At 40.1% G+C, this 11,184-nt stretch overlaps 1 non-coding gene across 1 annotated transcript; it reads left to right on the top strand.

Moving 5' to 3' along the window:
• Positions 1-253: 253 nt before the first annotated feature.
• Trnaa-cgc (transfer RNA alanine (anticodon CGC)) lies at positions 254-326 on the top strand. Its single transcript has one exon. It is a non-coding gene; the product is annotated as a tRNA-Ala (tRNA).
• Positions 327-11,184: the final 10,858 nt, after the last annotated feature.

The following is an 11,184-nucleotide window of genomic DNA, read 5'->3' as shown; positions in this document are numbered from 1 at the left end:
AAACTGGAAAAACCGGTTGTATATAATGTGTACAAAAACAAGATAGAAATCTAATAACGTGAGATTAGGAGCGAAGTGTTTGGGTTAAAATATATGTAAGTTATGAATGCAGTCCTTCATCTTTACTTTTCAATCACTGTAGGGTGTTTCAAAAAGGACTTTACAACTCTCAAAATTCATATAAATTAATTCATAGGACCTACAGAGGCGATTGTAGTCTCAATTTGTAAGGAAATACATAAAGTTTTGACCGAGCGAGGTGGTGCAGTGGTTAGCACACCGGACTCGCATTCGGGAGGACGACGGTTCAATCCCGTCTCCAGCCGTCCTGATTTAGGTTTTCCGTGATTTCCCTAAATCGTTTCAGGCAAATGCCGGGATGGTTCCTTTGAAAGGGCACGGCCGATTTCCTTCCCAGTCCTTCCCTAACCCTAGCTTGCGCTCCGTCTCTAATGACCTCGTTGTCGACGGGACGTTAAACACTAACCACCAACCAACCATAAAGTTTTGTTTCGGGTAGTTCGCTAGTGCCGCATCGCACCGTAAGGAGCGCTAACGGCAGTTGCGTTAAAGATGGCTGCCTTCAGTGGACCCGAGCGTGCTAGCTGTGTGTTTTGGTTTGAAGAATCGAAATCGGCGACAACAGTTCAGCGTAATTTCCGTACCAAGTACGCTAAAGATCCTCCTAGTAGGTCTACAATTTGTGAGTGGCATAAATGTTGTGTCACTCGCTCAACGACGTCGTCATCAGATGTGCTTGGACGACCTCATGATTCCCCATGTCTTACCAAGAACCCTGTTTCTGTCTGAGCCATCACAGCTTTAAAAAAAAGGTCATGTTTCCCCTCTAGTGTTGCAGGTACGGATATCACTGTTCTTCTCAAATTGTGATGCATTATTTATGACGAATTTCATTAGAGAATGTGTGTACTGTAGCGGCGCAGATAAAATGTGAGCTCCTTGAGAGGTACCTACACGACGTCCTTGGGTGAAGACAACACATTATTCTTACTGCTCGCTTTTCTGCAAGCAATACTTCCTTTCTAAGCGATGAGTTACCCTAGAAAATTATTCCATAAGACACTATTCGGTTGCAATGTGCGAAACATGCCAGCAGGTTGATTCAAAATTAGATATTATATGAAGAGCTAAAGTAGAAACAGCTCAGTAATATGCTTCTTCCATTTCAAGTTTTCATCAATATCAACGCCCAAAAATTTATTACTGACTCTTGTTCATGTGCTGCATGACTCTATTTGTTGTACAGAACAGAATGTAGCGTATTTTGTTCAAAATTTACTGAGAGTGCATTGTCAGAGAAGCACTTAATAATTCTTTGGAAACTATCACTTCCTAACTTTTCTTTTACTTTCTCTGTAATAGGATTTATTGTAACACTAGTGTTGTCTCCAAAAAGTACCAATTTGCTTGATGAATCTTAATTGGAAGGTCATTCACATATACAGGGTGGTCCATTGATCGTGACCGGGCCAAATATCTCACGAAATAAGCGTCAAACGAAAAAACTACAAAGAACGAAACTTTTGTAGCTTGAAGGGGGAAAGCAGATGGCGCTACGGTTGGCCCGCTAGATGGCGCTGCCATAGGCCAAACGTATATCAACTGCGTTTTTTTTAAATAGAGAACCCCCATTTTTATTACGTATTTGTGTAGTACGTAAAGAAATATGAATGTTTTAATTGGACCGCTGTTTTCACTTTGTGATAGATGGCGGGCCAGCCATAGCGCCATCTGGTTTCCCCCTTCAAGCTACAAAAGTTTCGTAGTTTGTAGTTTTTTCGTTTGACGCTTATTTCGTGAGATATTTGGCCCGGTCACAATCAATAGACCACCCTGTGTAAGGACTAGGACTGGACCCAAAATTGAACCCTGTGGCATGCCTTTTGTGATTCTCTCTCCCCCCCCCCCCCCCCCCCCCCCCACCGCAGTCAGTAAAATTTTCTACCTTTCCGACATTGAATTATTCAGCAGGATCCTTTGCGTTCAGCTTGTTAAGTATGATTTAAACCAGCTCTGCATAGAGCCATCAGTGAGTTTTTTCCAAGAGAGCAGTATTATCTACACAATCAAACGCCTTGGAAAGACCATAAAAATACCAGCTGACGACACATTATTTATTATTTAAGGCGTGTATTTTTTGGTGAGTGCCTGTACAAATATCATTCTTAGTGCAGGAACCCTAACTGTGACATGTTAACTGTAAGCTCTCCTCTGGATTGGTTTACTGAAGACGAGCTACACATTCCACTAAACCAAAGTCGACTATTCCCCTGCCCTGCTACGGACTTTAGGTGCACGTTCCATTTCACGTCGCTTTGAAACATTACGCCTAGATGTTTAATGGATGTAACTGTATTCGAATATTACAGGATTATTTTCCTCTTCATTCGCATTTGCTTAGGTTTTTCCCCACATTGAGAGCAAGGTGCCACTCGTCACACCAGAGAGAGATTCTGTCCAAGCCACCCCGTATCCTGCTACGGTCACCCAACGCCGACGCTTTTCTGTACTCCCCAGCATCATCATCAGCATGCTCGCTGGTGTTGTTGCCCACATTATCCGACGGACCGTCTGTGCGTCTAGAGAGCAACAGTGGTATTATTATTATTTCTTTCCTTTCTCAGACGTTATGTCTGGTTAAAAATGGAAAGTGACGCGGACCTTGATCAAGCGTGACTTCCTTTTAACTGTACGGTATATGTTACATTGCATTTAGGAACTTTCGGGTAATTGAACATGTATCAATAATTACTGATTTCTGTAGCTGTATATATAAGTTTGGATGTAGCTGTATTGCGTTGATGTACTGGTGGATATTGTGTGGTATGACTCCTGTGGTTGATAGTATAATTGGTATAATGTCAACTTTATCCTGATGCCACATGTCCTTGACTTCCTCACCCAGTTGCATGTATTTTTCAATTATTTCTCCCGTTTTCTTTTGTATATTTGTTGTATTGGGTATGGATATTTCGATTAGTTGTGTTAATTTCTTCATTTTATTAGTGAATATGATATCAGGTTTGTTATGTGGTGGTGTTTTATCTGTTATAATGGTTCTGTTCCAGTATAATTTGTATTCATCATTCTCCAGTTCATTTTGTGGTGCATACTTGTATGTGGGAACATGTTGTTTTGTTAGTTTATGTTGTAGGGCAAGTTGTTGATGTATTATTTTTGCTACATTGTCATGTCTTCTGGGGTATTCTGTATTTGCTAGTATTGTACACCCGCTTGTGATGTGATCTACTGTTTCTATTTGTTGTTTGCAAAGTCTGCATTTATCTGTTGTGGTATTGGGATCTTTAATAATATGCTTGCTGTAATATCTGGTGTTTATTGTTTGATCCTGTGTTGCAATCATGAATCCTTCCGTCTCACTGTATATATTGCCTTTTCTTAGCCATGTGTATATATTTATTATTATTTATATATTTAGTATTATTATTATTACACTTCCCTGGGGCACTCCCGAAGATACCCTCCCCTCCGGTGAACACTCGCTCTCCAGGACCGTGTACCGGCTTCTGTTACTTAGGAGGTCTTCGAGCCACTCCATCTTAATTATCCGAACCCTGAGGGTTGTGCCTACTGAAACTCAAACGTAGTGGTTACACAGAATGACTCTGTAAGAGGTCGGTTGATGGGGACAGGGTAGTTACGCAACAGGCGCAGGCGGCGGCGGCGGCTGAGAAACGCCTGCCAGCCGGCTTGGACCTGAGCTCCGCATCCCTCCGTTCGTGGAGGCGGGCCTCCTTTACGAAACGCGGTAAGCCGCTTCCCGAGATCAGGCGAGACGTTTCGTAAACGGCGCGGCTGGTGACGTCACAAGGAGGAGGCCCTGCAGCAGGGCCAAGATCTGCGCGGAGGACGCGTCCTTACGTGACGTCACAACCTCGCCCGCCCCCCGCCCTCCCCCTACGTTACACAAGCGGCGTCCTTCGTAATGGGGGCTTTTTAAAGGCCGACACCGCTTCCCAGAGCGCAGAAGGACGACAAAAAAAGGGTCCGGCACGACCTCCCATTTCCATCTTGTTTAGGTCTGCAGTCTGTCAAGCTGAGACTAAAACTAAAAGTCTTAGTTAATTACAGTTTCATACGAGAAATTAAGTAGCTCTCAACCAGTCAATCTTTACCACTGATTCTCTAAAGAATCCGACTACCACGTATACAACAGCTTCAAACGTCTCAGTACTTTACAAATCAGTTAATATGTTAAGTATTTGACATTAAGTACACACATTGAAAGCTCTCTGTTGGATTCCTTTCAAGTCAATTTTTTAAAACTGTTGTCATTTACGGCATACATTCCACTTCTAAATTTACTGCGGTGTTTCTGACTATCTGGGAGGATATTTTTTTGTGATCTCATTTTGTTCGTTATCGTTCGTTGCATCTACTCGGGGCGGATGTCGCAAGACACCCGTTTCAGTTCATCGTTGATCCATTACAGAGGGCAGCTAGCCCTCTGACCGAACACGCTGAGCTACCGTGCCGGCAGATTTTCATTTTGTTCGTTGCATCTGATCTGGGTGGACGTCGTAAGACACCCGTTTAAGTTCGTTGATGATCGATTAACTCAATTTTTTTTATTACAGAGGGCACGTAACACTCTCACCGAACACGCTGAGCTACCGTGCCGGCTGATGGACGGTATGGCTTCCGCAGCACGCGTACACCCGCGTCCCTCGCACTGGGGACTGAGTATCTGTCGTCCCGTCCTTTTTGCAATATTCACCATTATCGAGGTGAAACATAAATAAAAATATCTGTATGTGACTCAAAATGAACTGCAAACATCGATTTATCTGCGAAAGGTAATAGCACTAACTGTAAAAGTATACAATATAGATCGATAGATGTAGAAAAGACATTTTTATTGTATGAGATTATAATGTGCAAGTAATAAGTAGAAGTATTATTATCTTTGTAAGAGTATAAAACACAATGCAATGCTCATTCTTGTGTCTAGTCTGTTTTGTTCTGTTCGTTCTGGTGTTCGCTGGAATAAGGTACGCAAGCTATTGTGCTGCGCTAGCATTTGTTTCCGTCGTAACGTAATTGCAAATATTTAATGGTGTAAACTGTGTCCTAATAAGAATATGTTAGTATAAAGTGATCTCCATGTGTTATTTCAAGAACCTACGCCACATTTATCTTATGAAAAGAATATTTAATGAAAATTATTTAGCATGTTTCCAGCTGCTGCGGAGCGCGTAACAGTGATCTCTGACTGTTAACAATTAGCCGCCATTACGCGGTACATTTAAAAATATTTTTTCACAACACAATGTCTGATAGCCGGAGCGGAAGAAAGTAGGTAAAAATATTCATTGAGATTAATTGAAGGAATACAGTGAAATAATTTTATTAAAACTTGTCTATTTTCTGTGATAGTAATAATTTCAGATCAGTGAAATGGAGCTGAGTAATACTACGCTATTGCATTTACAGTAATTTGTAGGGAGCCTGGCGCTCGATGAAACCGGATATAATGCGTAATTGGCAACCTACGAAATTCATTATTTTTGCTTATTATATCTCTTTTGTATTTTTTTTTCGAAAGCTAAACGTTAAAACTAACTTCACTAAAAATCAGTAACAGATCACGATAAATCAAAGGACAAACAAATTTACTAGGAGAGTGTTTCCTCTAAATAAATACTTACTTTATTTTTTTAAGAGATATAATACCGTCATATTCGCAACAGGAGGTATCACTTACCCGGTCACCCCGCTGTGCCGTGCGTTACACGAAACCATTTGGAAACTCCTTCGCTGCTGCAACTTTCCACGTCTCGAACAAACCGAACCACTTCCTTCTGTCACCTCCATAGCGATCCCCCACAAATTAACGTGCAAGGCCAACTCTCTCTGTGCCAAACAGTGAAGCTAATGGTCTCGTTTATTCCCGTTTAACTTTCGTTCTCCTTTTATTTCTCAATCAGTCACGTTCACTGTATTTACCTCTACCTTCATTATAGAGGCGCTATACGACGGAAATGAACTGGAACGCAATATTATAGAAAGCAAAGAGAACGTAGACAAAGCTGAGACGGGACGTACGATACTGCGAGAAGAATTTGACAGAGGACTGAAAGACTTAACTCGAAACAAAACACCTGGCGCAGGTGACATTTCTTCAGGATTGCCGAAATCCTTATAAGAGCCAGCCATGACGGAAATACTCCACGCGGCAAGCAAGATGTATGACACAGGCGAAATACCGTAAGACTTCAAGAAGAATCTAATTAGTCCGATTAAAAAAAAAAAAGCAGGTGCTGGCGAGTATTACCGATCTATCAGTTTAGTAAGAAACGGTTAGAAAATATTCACACGAACCATTTACAGAAGAATGGAAAAATTGGCAGAATCCGACATCGGGGAAGATCAGTTTAGGTTCCGGAGAAATTTTGGAACATGCGAGGCGTTACCGACCCTACAGCTTGGCTTACAAGATAGGTTGGCCTTTCCTTAACCTACGTTTATAGTAGTTCAGATTTACACAAAACTTTTCAAATTGCCTTTGAAATTCTGAAGGTAACAGGCGTAAAATACGGAGAGCGCAAAGTCGTATACAACGTGACCAGAAACCAGAAGATAGTTAGAAAAGCCGAGGAGCGTGAAAGCGAAGCAGTGGTTGAGAAGAGAGTGAGCCAGGTTTGTAGCATGTCGCCGATGCTGTTCAGTCTGCACATTGAGCAAGCTGTGAAGGAAACCAAGAATAAAATTCAAAAGAATAATGCTGAAGATTAGATGGGTAGAGCACATAACTAACGAGCGGGTACTAAGCGGAATTGTGGAGAAAAGAAATTTGAGGCACAACTTGACTAGCAGAAGGGATAGCTTGATAGGACACATTCTGAGGCATCAAGGGATCACCAATTTAGTACTGGAAGGAAGCGTGGGGAGTAAAAATCGTAGAGGGTGACCAAGAGATGAATACACTAAGCAGATTCAGGAGGATGTAGGCTGCAGTACGTACTGTGAAATGAAGAAACTTGCACAGGATACAGTAGCATGGAGAGCTGCACCAAACCAGTCTCTGGACTGGAGAGCACAACAACAACAGCTACTCTCTCTCTCTCTCTCTCTCTCTCTCTCTCTCTACCACCAGAATATATCAGAAATACTTGCAAAGCGAAAATTCATCTTCTTTGAACATATGCACCGAATGGATAAAGACACGCTGACGGAACAGGTATTCCTGTATTTTTTTTGAAACGAGACGTCAGCAATAGCGTTGATTCCAGAAATACAAAAATAAGTACAAAGAAGGAAGATGAAAAATTAAAAATACTAGAGCGAAACTTTTTTAAGAATAAAATACTGTATATAGAGGGCTTTCAAATCAGAGAAATAAGAAATCAGCAACAATATAGACAGATGAACAGAAATGGGGGAAGATGATGATATAGTACTGCGAAAATACGAAATAACAAGGAGATGAGACGATGTGAAGTTGCTGCGTGATCCTAGTAGGTCAGCAACAAGATGAAAGAAAAACAGTGGCCGAGGAGACAGTGTTATTCATCGCTTGGTTTTACACCTCTTCCAGCAGCCGCGTTTGCACACAACATTGCTATCAAATCCGCCTGTTATGCAAGCAACTTTTTTCTACAGACAACCAAATATGTTTCAGCACCTTTGTGCAACGTCGGGGTGTACCCTTTAATTAATTCTGTAAAATGTAAACGTCTTTCAGTTAATAATTATTCTAACAAAAGTAGGCCTAAAACAGTGTTTGTCGTTATCATTTTCCTAAATTTTTCTACATGATTGGGTGGAAAAGTGTTATTTGCGAGTGTAGTTCCGCAAGATATGTAAGGTGCTTGTGTGTGCAGTTCAAAAAGAGATGAGAAGATGGATGAGAACGGGTATTTCGAAACTAGCACTAAGTAATCGCAAAATAAATCGGCAACACAAAATTAGGTTTACAGATTGAGCTGTTTACTCGCCAAACAAAATCACAGGTACATAATTTGATTGCAGCTGACAAGCTACTAACATCCAATAGAGTGCACAAGCTGAAAGGTCTCAGTTGGATTCCTTTCATGTTAATTTCTTAAATGTGTTGTCATTTACGGCATACATTCCACTTCTAAATTTACTGTGGTGTTTCTGACTCTATCTGGGAGGAGACTGAGCAGTGGAACATGTTACTTTTACACATAATCAAGAACAATCTGTCACACTACTACACTTTAAAACACAGTTTATATGTAATTCATGTCACACAGTCTCATACGGAACCTACATCCGCTTTCTTTTATATACTGTATATGATAAGATACTGTCATCCCCCTTCCCTTCTGTGTGAGAGGATGAATGAGCAAATGTATTTCTAGTCGCATGCTTGATGGTAGCAGACAAGCCGGTCTGCTAGAGAACAGTAGGACCAAGGTCGGAACAGGTCGCTACGCTTTCTAAAAGCAGAGAGGTTTCTATTCTTAGTATGGTCCTGTCTGTCCCTTGTCATGTTGGTATAGGAAGCTGCCTCTCTGGTCACTTCCGTTTGTATCTGTTAAGCACGCTCGGTAAAGGGCCCAGGTCAGTCTGTCCGCGGCGAGCGTCTGAAGTGGTAAGATCTCCGGCTAAGCGAGTGTCTGCTAAGTCCGTAGGACAATGGATTTCTTAAGTTCAGCCTAACTGAAAATTTAATCACCTTTATTTCAGGTTTAGATCTAAAATATCTTATGTTATCTTAAATTGCATCGCAGTGTAATTCGAGTGTGAAGTGAAGAATATCTTCCAGTAGTTGCTTTGTCACTACTTTGTGACTAAAGTGGAACCACGTGTTGATGATCTGTAACTCTAACTAAGATCATCAATCTTAAATGCGGATGTGCCTGAGATTATAACGTCTCGTCTTGACAATATTTTTCAATATAGCAACTTTTCTTTATGTTCAACCCAGTACCACGTGGTTATACAACTGTTTGACCCATCAGGTTAATAGTAAGACGATAGTGACCAGTTCGAGGTTTTTCTTTTGCAAATTGCGTTTCGATGTAATTTATTTTAATTATCAAAACTACTGTGGAGTTACACTCTTTGTGTAAACCAAGTTGACCACGTGAAGCATGTGGTGTAAGCATCAAAGTAGCCCTCAGCTATTCTTTTCGGGAAGATTTCACAGAGAGTTGGTATGAATTTATTATACCAGTGTGTGGTAATTTCATGACGGACAGGATTGCGCTATGAACGTAACTTCTTTGGGTGAAAATTGAATCGGTTGGTTGTGGTTAATTTCCTCTTGCATATGTTTCAACGTTCTTTGTGTGTTATTTTATGAATGCAGTGTTGTATGCAGTCTCCCAATCTTGGCTCCATATTTGATGTATTCCGTAAGATTATAAACTCACATTTTCACAATCCTAAATAAGGCACCAGTTTAGTTATGAATCAAGTTTAATATGCTGAAATTTTAACGGAACAATGATCAATGTTAAAATAAATGTCCAAATATAAACTGATTTATTTCTTTTTATTTAAATTCTCTTTATACAGGGTGAGTCACCTAACGTCACCGCTGGATATATTTCGTAAACCACATCAAATACTGACGAATCGATTCCACAGACCGAACGTGAGGAGAGGGGTTAGTGTAATTGTTTAATACAAACCATACAAAAATGCACGGAAGTATGTTTTTAACACAAACCTACATTTTTTTAAAAGGAACCCCGTTAGTTTTGTTAGCACTGTAACCTCCCCACCGCAATTTTTAAAAGAAAGAAAATATAGCAATACTTAATAGAAATGGGAGCCAAGTGTAACCTCCTCACAAAATTTTTAAAGAAAAGGACGATACTAATTACAAATGCTGATGGACATGGCTCTAAGCGTAACCTGCCCACAATGAAATGTACTGACAATGGCAACAAAAATGTGAAATACGCAATCTGACTCAAATATAAATCCTTCACAAAATTTAAAGTCCATTCAGTGATAAGGAAATTCAATTAAACCGAAATATCGGTCTTTGGCCCTGTGTAAAACAATCAGAATTAAAGTCTTACCTCAGAATAAATCGATGTCACATATCTGCTCTTGTTGTTGCGCACCACTTGGAGGAACTACATTGCAAATAATAATATTCTCCTTTTTTTTGTAATTCTAGTGAAATTTTTCTTCAAAAGGAAGTGGAATGAAATGGGAAGTGCAACGAGATCTTTAGTTCAAAAAAATTAAACTTTTGAGAAAATGCTTTTGAAATAAAAAATTATTATTGGGAGACTTGTTGGAGAATAATTACAATAAATAAAATTTTTCATTATCTAATGATTATATTAATTAACAGTATACCTTATTCCTCATCTTGACCATTGTTGCCGACCGCCTACATCACACAACCGCACTGGGCTGCTACTACTGACCGACCGCTCTGCATGACGACTACAGACTGAGTACTGCTCTCAACTAGACAGAGCTACAGACTCGCAACGACTGACTGACTGCTACTCTGCATAGCGACAACTAACTCGCAAAGACTACTACTGACTGAGAACCGCTCGCAACACTCGCGCGGTCAAGCGCATACTCTCTGGTCACAGATGCTACAATGCCTCGCCATCGCTGCTGCGTTACATACGTGTTTCATAACCCTCCACTCGGGGGGCAAAAATTTGGCAGCGATGGTGAGTCATTTGGACTTGCCAAGCGCGGCAAAATTTTTCTTTAATTAACAAAATCCTACAACTTACAGAATATTTAAATGTTGTGCACACGCACTAAGTACAAAATATATCAGACAAGGACAAAATGTGAATACTAAACATAGTAGCAAATCAGAAAAGTATATACAAACTTTTTGACAGATAAAGTGCACAGGCACTGAAAAAATTCTTTAGCATATGCAGAACAAATAAACAGACTAGCAAGAATAATTAGATGTAGTACATAAAGTAAATGTTGTGCACACGCACTAAGTACAAAATATATCAGACAAAGACAAAATGTGAGTACAAAACATAGTAGCAAATCAGAAAAGTATATACAAATTATTTGACAGATAACAAAGTGCACAGGCACTGAAAAAATTCTTTAGCATATTCAGAACAAATAAACAGACTGGCAAAAAATATTATGTTGACAAGTGTACATGCACTGAAAAATGTCTTTAGCATTTTCACAACAAATAAACATAATGGCAAAAAAAAA

Source organism: Schistocerca serialis, chromosome 10 (genome assembly GCF_023864345.2).
Source record: "Schistocerca serialis cubense isolate TAMUIC-IGC-003099 chromosome 10, iqSchSeri2.2, whole genome shotgun sequence".
Taxonomy (NCBI): domain Eukaryota; kingdom Metazoa; phylum Arthropoda; class Insecta; order Orthoptera; family Acrididae; genus Schistocerca; species Schistocerca serialis.
Note: the sequence above shows the minus strand (reverse complement) of the source record. Positions and strands in the feature narration are given on the sequence as shown.